This window comes from Chelonoidis abingdonii, chromosome 2 (genome assembly GCF_003597395.2).
Source record: "Chelonoidis abingdonii isolate Lonesome George chromosome 2, CheloAbing_2.0, whole genome shotgun sequence".
NCBI lineage: Eukaryota > Metazoa > Chordata > Testudines > Testudinidae > Chelonoidis > Chelonoidis abingdonii.
In genome coordinates, this window is record NC_133770.1 from 111322888 (window position 1) to 111339066 (window position 16179).

Consider the following 16179-nt stretch of genomic DNA (forward strand, 5'->3'; position numbering starts at 1 on the left):
AAGTGTGTCATCCACTCCACACAGAATATCAGAATGCGTCAAATAAACTTCCTACATTAACACAGTGGGGTAAAGAGGCTATTAGTAAACTTTTTTTTTTCTGGGACACTTACTTCTCTCAGGCACGTTACAATAGATGGGGTTACTCAAGAAGTAAAGTACTACTGTGAGTTAAAGATGACAAAATAAGCCAGTTAATAAGTTTAAAATTCAGCTAGTACCATCATATCCAAAGTCAGATTCCTACTAATATATTTAAAGTCCATTGCTCTATTCTGCTACCCCACATAAGGGAGAAAAAGAGCAAGTACTGCCTGAAAAAAAGAGCTTATGACCTGTAGAAATAAGCTTCAGTTCCACGTTAGGGGCAAAACTTGCAAGAAGCTCACATCACCAAAATCTCCGAAAATTCAGGTGAGACAGAAGACGAATGTATTTTCAGTAGAAATGAGTGGGTTGCTGCTTACTAGATCATACAACAATAGGATTTTGTGCATTGTTGGTACACAGTCTTAGCCCTTGTCTGTACAGGAAGGTTTTTTCAGCGTAAACTGCCTTGCATCCACACTCAAAAGCTCTTTAAAAAATGGTCTAGCATCTTATCCCACTTTAATTAACCTACTTTGGAAGCAGCATAACTCTGGAATAAGATAAATGCGTATAAAATTCATGTGGATGCATCCCTACCTCGGATTAGTTATACCACTTCTGACAGTCCTCACACTGCTATCCCAGACTGTGTTGTTTTGGCCTGTGTTTACCTGTGCACCTTTTCCCATTCTAGGGGCATTTAGCTAGATGTCACCTCCTCATTTCAATGCAGGCACATAGCCAGATGAACCCTTTGTGATTCCAGCTTGTGATGAGTTCACACACCTTTTGCCTAGTTCTATCCAGAGGTCCAGAACTTCCTTGCCCAGGAGCATGTCTAGTCTAACTATACATTGTGTATATAACATACTTTTTAAATGAAAGCTAAAATTCTCACCTAATCAACTGTCTCCAGGACCTCAGGTTTTGAAATTAACATCAATCACAATATTCATGATAAAATTGGTAAAACTATAGAATTCATGACTGCATATTGCTTCATTATGAGAATGAGGGTGAAACTCCTTTTCACCACAGGGCAGTGAGTCATTTGAACTTGGGCCACAAAATAAGATACTGGAGAGAGTAAATTCATCAGAATCATAATCAATCACAATGTTTATATGAAACTGCTGAATTTTGTACAGCTTTAATAGTTAGCGATGCCTCTTCTCCTCCCTTCCATATCCATAGTTAAGCGTTCATCAATATTGAAATTTGATGATTATTTACTTACAGCTCTTCTAAAAAAGAAACCAAAAGGTGGAGCATGTGAAGTTGCCTTTGGATAGAGGTGTTAAAGAATTCATTTTATCTGTGACCTCGGAAACCCTTTGAAATTGTAAATTCTGGAGACAGCGACTCCCAAGATGGATTTCAGCAAAGCCAGCAGGTCACAGAAGACAAGCTAGTTGTCCAAGAAAGTAAGGGAATTTGTATTCTGATTGCGTGGAACCTAAAAGAAAGAAGTTTACATTTGTGATATGGATTAAATCTTATTTATTGTCAACCACTTCTCACACCCCTTACTGACTACATGGATCTATAATAGTACAGAGCTGGTGTGGAAAGTATAAGTGCTTTTTAACTGCATAATTTGATAGCCAATACATATATATTTTAGGTTAGTATACACCACATAAGTAGATATTCTGTGCATGGTATTAATATAATATGAATTTTATATGCATGTGTGTCAGGAAATTGTTAAGTAAGTATTATGCTCTTCCCACAGTTCTGTTCACCCATATCAAGCATCCCTCAACATTTTGCAAAGCTGAAATCAGCTTAGGCATTAGAAAATGGGAAAAATACATGAATACTTTCTATCAAGTACAGTTCGAGAGTTCTTTCATGCAGTATTAAAAATAAGATATAGCAAAGTATAAGGACATACAAAGGACACAAATGGAAAACTAATGAGTTACACTTAAACTTTTAGTGACGCATAAAGATTTTTGTAAAATCATGCAATTAATATTACAAGCTGAAATACATGTCTTTGAAGCGCACACCTTTTATGCATGGTGAACATGGTGCAAGATAAGAATTGCTTCCCGGCAGGAGAGTATGTATGTCTCTTTTTGGTATTGTACTGCTTTTATCTTTAGACAGTAAACTTGGCTACGTTCAGTCATATGTTGAAGATGAAGCCTGTGCATAAGACTGTTCAGAAATTTCAAAAGTGTACTGAAGAAAGTGTTGTCCTAACTTGTCAGTGGTGAAATGAAATTGCTTCAGTTGTCAACTTTGTGAGGGGTGATTTACTAAAGGAAAATCTAGTTAGTTTCTCACATCTCATAGGTGGCTCCTGCACTATAAGTTAGAATCATAAAAAAGTTAAGAGATAGATGCTCTGTTTTTCTCCCCTGAAAATAAAGGTTAACATATTTAAAAGAATCACAAAAAATGAAATGCATAATGAGGAGAACCTCAGGTCACTCTCTGAAGTATCAAACTAGCAACAGATAGGCTGGGAGCTAGAGGCTAGATCAGAAAGCAGTGCTTAGATGCAAAGTAGGTTTAGATAACTGTGGGTTTCCTCGATTGTGACCTGTTTAGGCCAGAGATTGTGTTTGTACAGTGCTTAGCACAACAGGAGCCCAATCCTGCAGACAGCAAGCCCTGCATTCTTAGAACTCCTGTTGACTCCAGAACTCATAGAGTAAGGGTTGAAGAGTCAGGCCTTATCCCACTGAATTTGTAGTAAGCTTGGAGGGAATTTCCAGGATAACATCTAGAGTTTGTTTTAGCATTGTGCCAACTCCACTTAAACTAAGTGGTAATTTACGATGTAAGTAAACACATTCATTTTAATGGGACTATTCAGATAGTAAGCTATTACACAGCAAGTGTACAGGTGAGAAAGGGTGAACTAAAAAAGAAAAAAATTCTGGTTTTGTGGATTATAAATCCATCTATATAATCAATATTCTGACATGAAAATGTTTATGTCAGAAAAGGGGGGAAAAAAATCTATTCCAGTTTCAAAATATTTTTGTTCATTTTTTCAAATGTTTAAAATAATTTCAATTTTTACAACTGCCATATTTATTGCTTATTTTAGAGTTATGTTGTCTTGTTTACTTTATTTCAAAAAACACCTGACACAAACATGACCTTCAAAACTAGTTAGATTTTGGTGCCTGTTATCATCAAATGGAGAAATTAGGTTATAGGAAGAAAAGGACTTTGCTTTCTGTTTGAAGTAAAATTTTGCCCAGGAACTATACCAGCTCCAGTTTATTCATTGCCCCAGGGAGCTCCACTCTGAAAAGAAAGAAAGTGGGATAAAAAAGGGAAATCTTGGCTTTAAACATCCGCTGTTCCCAGCTCAATTTCTCACATTGCAAAAACAATGTTGCTTTCAAATAAAAAACAAAATTCCTTTGAGTTCTTACACAAGTTATGTAAGAGTGACAATTAAGAAAAAGTGTAGTTCTCCCTTCTTCTCATGCATGCCGTGCTTGTCTTGTGACTTTGAACGTAATTCTTTTACACATCACTTTTTCTGTGATTCTCTTGGCATGCTTAAAAAGTCATTGCAAAGGGGAGGCAGTCTCGCGATAACTGTCTAATCTCACATGAAAAAAATAATTTCTTAGGCAGAAACTGGTAAATCTTGTTTACTATAAAATGGAAATCAAATTGAAGCCATGTAAATTAGGTGCTCTTTACTTCTTTTGTTTTGTGGAGCTGTGTTATAATGTAATGCATAAATCAATCCTTGAATTTTTCTAGCGCAAAACAAAGCTCATCCGTTTTAAAATCTGGACAGAACTATCCCTGAAGTTTTAAAAAATTACAAAGAGCACAAGAGAAATAAAATGCACCTGAAAACCCCTTTGTGGTTCCATCACCAAAGATACACCTGTTGAAATCTGTGCTTGTTAAAATTCATACAATGGAAAGATCTCACGTTTTATCTATACTTTTCAGGTTATGATAATTAAAAAGTTTACTGTTTTATCACCAATGAAAGGACAGTGAAATTTGTGAATGCTATCAAAGCTTCTGAATCTAATACTGCATGTTCTTCCACTCTTGTCAGCTCTCATGTTACTCTCTTGTGTCTAATAAAGATAAAGAAGTTTACTTCATACTGCACTCAGCTACTATGACAGGCCATATAAGCATGTTATGTGGTTGAGGTGCAGTATATAGTGAAGGCAGAGTACATTTTAAGGATGCTAAAAAGGCTACTTTTATTAAATTATATTCTAAGTAATTTGTAAAATACAACATGTTCAAACCTCTGGGCATGACCTTGACAACAATACTCTTTTCCTTTGGCATTTTATGTTATTTGAAGTAATTCTTCGTATTTTGCTTAATTATTCTTAAAGATAGAACTGATCTAAATAACAAACAGAGCCTAAATCATTCCTTTATTTCAGGTTTACATTTTAAAACATACTATACTGGAGCTTCTGATTTAGCACTTACAAAATAGTAAGTTTGAAAGTGGTTATTTAGAGGCCAAAATAGAGATTTGGACACCTATCTTTAGGTGCTTACATTTGAGCTTGTCATGTATGACTGGTAAAGATTCATGGAAAGAGTCTATTTTTTCCCCACATTGATTAAAAAATATTAGTAAAAAAAAGAAAAAGCAGTATTATTCCTACTCTGGTGTTCTCTCTGTTGTGCATTTTCTTCACTTCATTGGGGAACTTATGTCTAAAATTTTCCCCAGCTCTTCCACCTGCAAACGTCAAGAATCAGTATTGATATCTTCACCAATTCACAGCTGTTACTCAAGAACTGTACAGACTCCTGGCACCTTATTTGCTGAAAGCACTCAATTTCATTTACATACTATGACCGAAGATGGCTTAGATGTAAATTTGAAAAAAAAAAAGTCAGTGGAATTACTCCAGAGTTACGACGGTGTCACAGAAACAAAGGTCAGGTCTACAGTTCAAAGTTTTGCTGACATAGCAATGTTGGTCAGGACCATGAAAAAAAAATCTACACCCCTTAACTGACAGAGTCATGCTGGCAAAACCCCTATGTATATACAGCTGTATAGGCAAGAGTCTTTTTGCCAGTAGAGCTAATGTTGTTAAACTATAGTGGCTAAAGATCTCATGGTGGTATACGATGCACCTCCACTGGGGGCTCTGCTGTTATAGCTATACCAGTACAGCTGTATCAACAAAGGCATTCTGGTGTAGAGTAGCCCTACATTTAGCTCCAAATTGCTTCCCAACTTGAATCAAATGCATAGAGCACCTGTAAAACACTGCTTATACTTCACACCCATGGCTGACATTTTTATATGAAACATCTCTTACCGGCATGTATAATTAATTTTATTATCCAAGACCAATGCCATCATCCCATTAATATCCATGTCACAAGTATATCTTTTCAGTCAGATGAGGTATAGTGCCTCATTACTTACAGAATTGCCTCAAAACTTGGAAATTACATTTAAGCACTAGAAAAGTAGAGGAGGGTTGTCCCTGATCCTTTAGTGTTATTTATACACTGTAAAGTCTTCAGGAAAGTATAAGAGAATACAATGGTACCTGACCACTAGATGCAATGACTAGGAAAGTTTGGACCTAGATCCCACTCAGGGTCCAAGGTTCAGGGCTCTGTCCCATTTCTATAAGAAATATTATTTTCTTGTGGATTGAAACAAGGTGAAGGTCAAAATTAGAGTTGGATGAAACTTGGCTTAGATTTTGATTCATTCCCACATTAAAATACCCAACTTCAACAAAGGCCCTAAAGTGAAGTCAGCTCTTGATCTTCACATTTAGGCTTGTCCTTTAAACCTAACATCTCATCTCCAGTCTAAATGGAGCAACCTACTTGGGAAACGCAGAGCTGAGGGAACTCTAATTTAGCAATGCAGAGCTCCAATCCTTAAAGGGACAGGGCACAGGTAAATTAACCCTGACATTTCCTTATGAGTGTTACACATACAACTCTGGACTATTTTGAAATCTGGATGACAAGAATCTGGATCACAAAAATCAATTTTTACTCATCTACAAGACAGATGCAACATCAAATATGTTAATTAGTATAGGCTTGTACATTTACTTTTATACATGTGTAAACACATCTGCAACATATGTGTCATTGTTGGGTTCCTGACAATTTCCCAAAACAGCACTCAGTGTCAGAAGTATGGGTACTTCTGGTATGAAAGAGAAGACTTCATTGTGTATTTCCTCTTTAAAATGTGTATTTGTCAAAGGTGCTCAGGAATTTTGGACAGAAAGTAGAAAAGACAATAACTGGCCACGTCAATAGTTTCACAGTTTGCTACAGCAACATATTGACTGTTGCCAGGGTGACCACACGTAAGGCCTGAAACTAAACTCTGATCAGTGGGAGTTTTGCCAATAATTTATACGACAGTAGAGATCTCATCCTTAACTAGCATTAAAAAAATTGATGGGTTTTCTTATTCTTTACCGAATTTCCCCCAAAATCTAACCAGGAGCTATATATGATGAATGTAAATGCATATGATATAACAGAGACGAGATGGTTTGTAGGATGAGTGTATTTGAAGTAGCTAATTATCACTACCAGCATCATCATGTCAGAACAGCCACATCAATGGCATTGATTACAATATAAAAGCTTCAAAGGATATCTTCACTATAGCTGAATGGAATCAGATCCCTCTGATGGATTGGTACAAAGCTGAAGTGATAGTATAATATGTAAGAAAACTCACGTAGAGAATATAGAGCAGTGAGACTGCCTGGAGTGACATGGGCATGAAGCTTTTTTCCCCTGGGGATAAGGTCTATAGAACTAAAAGTTTGAGCTCTACCCTGGGGGAGAAATCAACTTGAGAGGAGGCCAGCAACATATTTGTTGTGTCCCAGGAGTAATAAAAATGATGATGAATCAAAGAACTGATGTCCAACTTCTACCTTTATCTTTCTGCTTAGGTCTAGTATTACACTACTAGCGCAGTAATACAGACATTCTTCTCCCTTCCCCTTCCCAAAACACACATGCTGATGTTACTTATATTGTAGTTCATATAAAGGCATTGTTTCACATACATAGATATTAATGCTCCAGATCTCTACTATGATATGTAACTAGCCTCTTAATGGGGCATATAAACCACACAATAAGCACAGGTAGAAGAGGAGAGAGTTTTCCTTGCTTACAGGTAATCAGGCTGACCACATGCCCATGCAGCTACCAGAACTGTCAGCTTTCTGCCCTGGAGTAACAGGGGGCTACAGCCCCATGCCAGGCTGTCTCTAAAAAATATTAGCAAGTACCCTGCAAGCCCTGTAGTATAAGGGACTCAATTTGGGTTAAGAGTTTATGGACTGGTCTAACTGTTAGCAAATTTCAAGCTGGGTTCCTAGAAAGACTGCACCAAGATGGGGCAACAAGTCCCCATTGCCAATGTCTGGGTGCTTCATGATCACCACACTTCTGTGAGGTAGAGATGTACTGTTATCCCCTTTACAAATGGGCTAGTGGAATAAGGAACTGAACCCTCATCGCCTTGACTACTTACTTAACCATCCGTCTTACCTTCCTCTTTAGATCGTCCTTTCCAGATTCAGAACCAGAGGAGAATCCTCCACACATGGATCTCTCCTCTGCTGAATGAAAGTGAGGGAATTCAGATTCTGTGTTGTTGCTCAGTCTTTCCCCAGGCTAGAACATTGCCAGATAATATACCTTTGAACATGTTTGACTACATCTTAAAGAGTGTTAGGAGAGGGCTTTTCAACCATGTTAAGCTAGCTATTGAAAAACAAACCCATTTTTAGCTCCTGAGACAGGGGCAACATGTCTACTCAATTACAACATCTCTATCTGTGGCACATTAGATTGAATTAAAAGGATAGTGCAGGAATTTGAAGCACTGGATATTATTGTGATCATCACAAGCATGTTTCATGAAAAACACGGGCATTTTTAAGAAAAAAATCTTGGTAAATTGTATTTAATTATCTAAAGGGAGTTTTGATAATTCAACCAACCAGCATGGCAAAATAGCTCTAACATGGAATTTATCTCATAGCAGATTTCACTGGGTGCAGCAAGTGAAATGGGAACTTATCTTACATAGGTCAGAGGACAGCCAATCTTTGGGATTAAAAATAGGAGTAAGAAAGTTCAGACAAATGACAAAGTGTATTAGAATACTACAAAATTTAAACATTTCTTGTTCATCAACAGGGAAAGGGGTAGCTCAGTGGTTTGAGCATTGCCCTGCTACACCCAGGGTTGTGAGCTCAATCCTTGAGGGGGTCACCTAAGGATCTGGGGCAAAAATCAGTGCTTGGTCCTGCTAGTGAAGGCAGGGGGCTGGACTCAATGACCTTTCAAGGTCTCTTCCAGGTCTAGGAGACAGGTATATCTCTTGCTGCTGCAGTTACTGTTGTACACGCTGTAAAACAAACTGGGATATCATTGCTTAGGCTGATTCATGGTAGGAGAAGACTGTAAATTCTGACTACATTACAAACAGGCAGATATTTGAAACTCCTTGATGAGTGCAAGCAGATTTATCACTGTGGTGTCATAAAAAGAAAAGCATTAACTGTCTTTTCCTTATTCTCTTTTCTATTTCAGAAATATCTACGGTAGCTTATTGCAGAGAAATTTAGCTCTGAGGGATGAAAGGCTGCTAAGGGAATTTATCAGGGCTGATTGATTACACATTTTTGAATTCATCTTTCCTTTACAATGCAGAATTAGATGTGGCTGATTTGTGATTGGCATGTAAACTTTAGTGTCAATTCATAGGCTATTATGAAATAGATTCAGTGATTAACCTTAATGGAAGATAAACCAAAATAAAAAAAAAAAAAAGACAGGGATTCTGGTTAAACCATCCACCCATGGAGAAGGATTTGCAGAAGGCCTCATCCCATTGGTTTGTATGCTGGAAGAGGGAAATAAAAATACGTAACATGAAGAGTTTTCATATTTTCGCTGTTTGGACTTTCAGAAGGGCTGGAACTAAGAAACAAGAAGCAGAGATCTCCCCAGGGTGAGCCTGGGTTAATCCATACAAAGGCTTTAAATACTGACAGATTACTACATCTCTCACCTTTTCAATCACAGACTGAAACTCAGTTGTGTATATATACTTGGTTGCTTTAACCTGTAAGTGACTCATTTCTTTTTTCCTAGTTTATTAATATTGGCTACAGGTGTTGGTGGTGAAAGAGCTAAGGCACAAATTGATCTGAGGTAAGTGACTAGTCTCATTGGACTGAGAGCAACCTAAATATTTTATAGATTTTTGGTGTATGTGACCATTTATCACTAAGCCCAGCTTACCTGGGTGGCAAGATAGACTGGAGAGCCCAAGGAGACTGTCTGTGACTCCATAGTAAGACTGTTACAGTGATCCAGGATTTCACATTTGTTACTGGGTTGGTACAGTCTAATTATAGAACATACCACCCATTTGGGGCGTCTGCCCTGCTTTTGACAGTCGGCTTGGGGGTTGACATTCAACCACTCCAGAGAGCATGACAAAGACAAAGAAAGGTGGAGAGAAAGACAAGATCGGATGAGAAACATGATTAACTGTACAGAGCTTATTCTGCTGTTAACACTGAATTATCATATGCTACAGTACTTTGGGGAACGAAGAATTAACTCCATTTGATTACGATTTTTCCCTGTTTTGCCTGAAATAAGGTAGAGATCAAAGATATAATGTTTCTTCATAAATGTTAATTTCTCAGCTATGGGATCATATGACATAAAATGAGATGTTGCACAGTAAGTCCCTTTTACATATTGGCATTGGGATGTGACACCTTATAGTACTATCTCTCACAGGTCATTCCTCAGAACAGACCGGTTTAATAATATTATATATAATATGACCATCTCTGAGCGGGTGATGATCCGCAGCCACTACACCTGATTGGCTAAGAATAGCGCACATCCTATTATAATGATTACCCCATCTGCTCTGCCTTTACCTCAACTCTCCCCTTATTTTGTCTTTTAGATTGTAAGTTCGCTGGGACTGTCATTTTCTATAAGTTTGTACAGCACCTAGCACATGGTGAGGCTTCTAGGTTCTATTGCAATGTAAATGCTAAGTAATAATAATAATAAAACATACCATGCAATAACCAACAGAACATGTTTTAGAATATTTTTTTTTCCTAACACAACAAAGCAATTTGCTGCAGCCACATACTGGGGCTGAGTAAGAAATTTTTGGAACCTTTTGTTTTTATTCACAGAGTGCTCTTTTTGGACATGTTTGAAATTGATATCTTACTTGCCCGTCTGTCTTTGATAATTAAACTCTCGAGTGAAGAGAGGAAGTAAACTTTGTCAGCAGATAGCCAGCATTTTGTTATGCTTAAGAGTGAAGCACAGAAATATTACAATGCAGATAGCGAGCATTGTTAAAGAAAAAGTTAACAGTTAGTAGAAGAGAAAAGTCTACATGAAATACTGTTTGTCTTTACACTGTCTTCAAGGCATTCCAAAAATGCCTTACAAAGCAGTGAGGCTCATATTGCTACAGTTGTGACTGTTCAAGGGACTGCTTAAAGGAATGTATGTTCAGTAAAAGATCAAAGATTACTTTCAACATGATAACCTGCTAGCTTTTGTTAGGAGAAAGAATGTTGGCCTGGACACTGGGGTTAAACATCACTAATTTTGAAAAGCATAATAAGATCTTTTACTTCCAACTGGACAGCTACCAGACAGAGGCAGAAGGGACCTCAGCTTGATAGCTCATCATTTCGGAAGAGTGGTAGCATTTGAGATATTTGCCAGGCTGGGGCAAATTCACCATCATTTTTCTAATGTCTTATTAACCTTGTTTTCTCAGATTGCATGGCTGGCCAAATTGGATTTGATGGCTGAAATTTCATTGGGGACTGTAGAATGTGCTGGGACATATGAATCTACTGGAGTTTAATGGAAATAGTGAGTATTTTCTTTTCATGAGCAAGATTTTCAGCTGACAAGCACTAGGAATTAATTATTTTTAATGTAATGGCACTACTGAAGAGTGTCAGGAAAATGTATCCTTTCCAATTTTCTACATGTCTTATACCTCTTAACACAAATAAAATTTTATGGAAAACTAGATAATCTGTTTCTTGGACCAATTGGGCTTCTATATATATGTTTTCACTATGTACACATAGCAGTATTCAGAACATGTCTTCAGAATCTCAACAACGACAGAGAAAAAATTAAAGCCAGCCAGCTCTATAATCAAAATAGTATAAATTATAATTATTGAACCCCAAACATCTTCAGTAAGGATGGATTTCAACAGGCAATTTTTGGAACCCACACTGTTAAAGTGAAAACTCATCCCTCATCTTCTGTGGTACTATCTAATGAAACACGCTAACCAATCTTTCAGTGTCTGATTTCCCACATTATTAATCCAGATGTAGATCAGTGTATTTCCATTTAAATCAATATGTTCTTGAACAATTGTAATTTCAGTTAGATGGAAACATTTTATTCTCTCTCATTTTCTAGCAGTTTCAAAGAATCTGAAAAATTAATATTTAAAAACAAACAAACAAACAAACAACATGGCACCTGATTCATCGCTGAGATACTCAGTGAAAACCCTAAGGCCTGCAGAAAAAAAATATGTCAGAAGCTTCCTTCTCCCCGCATATACAGGCTTTTGAAAAATACCTGGGAAAATATGACTCTTTATTTTGATAAAAGTATTACCTTTGTTCCTCACACCAGACTTTTGATAAGCCTTTCACAACCAGTAGGTAATGGTAAGAATAGAATAATCATGCAAAACACTGATTTTTACTGTAAGTGTAACTACAGAATTCCTATTACGATACAAAGTAAGTAAATAGTAAAGGCAGAGGATTGCAGTCACAAAGAAAGTTTAAGAGTTTTAACACAGAATTATGCAAATCTTCCAATTCAAGATTTAGAGGGAAGCCTAGCACACGCTTTATAGATTTTAGAAGCATTTTCTATAGCTTCAAATTTCCTGGGCAAAATTATATTGGTACTAAGCTGCCGCTATAGTCAAGGAGCACTCAGCAGAGTTGATTTAGAGGGTTATAAAGGTGACAGTAGGTCACTTTTGCATTCCCCCTTGCAACTCCCGGGGCCATTTGGCTGCCCTAATGTATGTTGGCTGCCCAGAACATTGAAGGGTTGTTTCAGCCTCCAGAGGGCATAAATGAACCCCAGTCATGCCCCCTGTGCTTGCAGCCTAAAGCATTTCTGTGCCAGGGGAGGATTCTCCTATGCAGTGGCCAAGTCAGTGGGTTTAGAGAACTTTGCACCACCAGACCTCTGAAAAGGTTCTCAACTGCAAAGGGGGTGCTAACCCACCAGCCTGGATTAATACATCAGTGAATGTCTTAGAATAGTCTTTCATCTCCACAGCTAAAAGTTTTCATAAAAGGATTTCATTCATTCTTTTTCAGTAGCTTCTAATTTTCTTCCAACATTTTCCATTGCATAGACAGACATTTTTTGCATCCAATTCCCCACTGCCTTGCCCCTTTCAATTAATTTACAAGTGTGCACAAAATTGGATGTAAAATGTTATTCTGATTTGGTGATATTTTACACCACCAGGTGCCCAGGACTACTGTGTGTAAGGAGATAGAGAACCAGGCCCAATATATCTAATTTACTGTTAGTGGAAATCAAATTGATAATCCCATTTATATTGTTGAAAAAACATTTTCAAGTATAAACTTACAAAGACCTGTGGAGAGCAAAGACCCAGCATCAGGTGAATTTCTAGCCAGCTCAACATCTCCCCCCATCCCCACCCACAACACTTTGGTAGATAGTGAGAACAGGATGGGGGCTGTGAGGCAAGACAAAACCTGCCCATGAGTTCAGTTCCATCTGAGTTACAGAAACTTCAGCTCCTACATAGTTTTCAATAGAAGTCTCATCTGTATTTTTTTGCTTACATTTCAGTGGCAGGTTAAACAAGTGGATAGAATCTATCTCCTCAGAGAACAAAACAAAACAAAGACGTGTCTAGAACAGTGTTTCTCAACCTTTTTGATACCAGGGACTGGCTTGCTGCCTTCCTAAACTGTATCAGGGAGATCTCAGGGACCAGCGCTGGTCCACAGATAGGTCATTGAGGAAACATTGGTCTAGAGAATACCTAACAAAACTGCCTAAATAATATCTATCGCAAATAATGCATGTTAGAATTAGTCATAGAATTAGTCATTTAAGTAAGACTCTCAAATTTTATCATAATGTATTATTAGTATGTGTATTATTGGAGTAACTAGGACCCTGGTCATGGACCATGAATTTATTGTGCTCATGCTGTACAAAGCAAAAATTAAGTCCCTTCCACCAAAGAGTTTACAGTCTAAATTTCTAGATTAAGAGTCAACCACCAAATAATCAATATAATCCCAATTTGAATTCCACACAACTCAAGAAAAAGGGAGCACACAATAAAAGGAATTTCAGAGAAAGCAAAAAGTCCTCCACTCTAAGCTTCTAAGATGTATAAAGGAGGAAAACATCTCTTCTACAGTTAACCCCCCTCTTTCTCTCATGTGACCTGAGCACAAGGCATAGCCAACCTGTAGAACTCCTTGCCAGGGGATGTTGTGAAGGCCAAAAGTATAACTAGGTTCAAAAAGAATTAGATAAGTTCATGGAAGACTGGTCCATTGATGGCTGTTAGCCAACATGGTCAGGATTGTAGCCTCACACCCCAGCAACAGATACAGAGAAGGGCTACTAGGATGATCTGAGGAATAGAAAACCTGTCTTATGAAAGGAGACTGAAAGAGCTTGGCTTGTTTAGCCTAACCAAAAGAAGGCTGAGGGGAGATATGATTGCTCTTTATAAATATGTCAGAGGGATAAATCTCAGAGAGGAGAGGAATTATTTAAGCTCAATACCGATGTGGACACAAGAACAAATGGATATAAACTGGGCACTAGGAAGTTTAGAATTGAAATTAGATGAAGGTTTCTAACCATTAGAGGAGTGAAGTTCTGGAACAGCCTTCCAAGGGGAGCAGTGGGAGCAAAAGACATATCTGGCTTCAAGACTAAGCTTGATAAGTTTATGAGGAGTTGGTATGATGGGAAAGCCTAATTTTGGCAATTAATTGATCTTTGACTATTAGCAGAAGATATGCCCAATGGTCTGTGATGGGATGTTAGATGGGGTGGGATCTGAGTTACTGCAGAAAATTCTTTCCTGGGTGTCTGGCTGGTGAGTCTTGCCCACATGCTCAGGATTTAACTGATCACCATATTTAGGGTTGGGAAGAGTCAACCACGGAAGATTGGCAGAGGCCCCGGAGGTTTTTTGCCTTCCACTGCAGCATGAGGCATGCATCACTTGCTGGAGGATTCTCTGCACCTTGATGTCTTTAAACCAAGATTTGAGGACTTCAATAACTCAGACATAGGTTAGGGGTTTGTTACAGAAGTGGGTGGGTGAGATTCTGTGGCCTGCATTGTGCAGGAGGTCAGACTAGATGACCATAATGGTCCCTTCTGACCTTAAGTCTATGAATCTATGAGTCACTAAACGTCCAGTGTCCAGAAGCTGGGACTGGATGATGAGATGAATCACTCAATAATTGTCCTTTTGTTCATTCCCTCTGAAGTACATGGTAGTGGCCACTGTCAGAGACAGGATACTGGGCTAGTTGGACCATTGATCTGACCTAGTATAGCCATTCTTATCTTCTTAGGTCTTGTGATGAAGGGATGCAGTGAGAGGATGAGAAAGAGGACAAAAGAGCAAATGCATCTGAAAAGGGTTCATGTCCCCCATGCAGTTCTGAAAAGCGTATCTGCAGCTGAACCCATTTATTTAGGAAACTTATATAGACCTTCATCACACTCTAGTAAACAACTGAGCACCTCATAATCAGGGACTGATTTTTGCACTCAAAACTCCTCTGTGAGGCAGACAGGTATTATCTGCATTTTGCAGATGGGGAACTGATGCACAGGGTCAGCTGAGTTACTTGCTCAAGGTCACACAGTTCATTGGTGATTGAGCCAGGAACTGAACTCATGTCCTCCAAAGCCCAGTCTAGGATCACATGCATTAGACCATGCTTGGTCTTACTTTAATTGCTTGGATTCCATTTTACTTGGCTCTTAGATTAATTCTTGAAATGTGGTGAATTTGCCAAGGATCCCAATTTTTTTCTATTGAAAAGTAAAAATCCATAGTCTCAAATAGAAATGGCAAGATGCCAGCCTGAGCTTCACTGATGAATGTTGAGTTTAAATCACTATTTCCAGGGCTTTTTAAGGGATTCATGATGAGTACAACATGCTGTCCTGGTTTCTACAGGCTTCAGAGCTCATTTCTGAGGTTGCTATTTGGAAGCTAAGTGACAGCACAGTTAAATGTAATTGATCCAAAATGTCCATTATAAGTAACAATTGTCTCTAATGTGTGGAATAATGGAGCCTTATTGAGGTGAACTGTACATTTCACAGTTCATTGTGAAATACAATGTAATGAAATAGAAATGGTAATTTCTTTTTTGAAAAAAGATCAATAAATAATGCTGTTTCAGAAATAGATTCTCTGTGTGATGCATCCCCATAGCTCTTATAAATGCTAATCACAATTCAAATGATAAAAGGCATTTTAAAATCAACATATGGTGAAATGGGAATGATGAAGAGACCTCAGAATTGTTCAAAGATTCTACAAATGTGACAAGTTTGTTTGCTAACACCCTTTAAAGGGGAGTTAGCAATGCTTAATGTCTTGTTCAGATTGGTTTGTGGCCTACACTAGAGAGATGTGCTGGTTTAAAGTGACAAATTAGAGGTGGGGTACAAGGAGGAATTGGTTAATGCATCTCTAGATACCTCGGAGCAGATTCACAGCTGTTTTAAATTGTCATTGCGCTATCAGTAGCAATGCAGCTATGATAATTTATACCAGCTTCAGCTCTGCTTCCCTGACTTTATTCTCCACCACAAGTCATTCATGTATATGGAGGCTTTACTATGATCCTCAACAGATATTTTTTTCATACCCCTGTGCATTATAAGGGATGGAAAAATTGAGCTGCACTGAAAGACAGAGGGTAAATGTTACGTCTCTTTTTCATCAGGCACAGA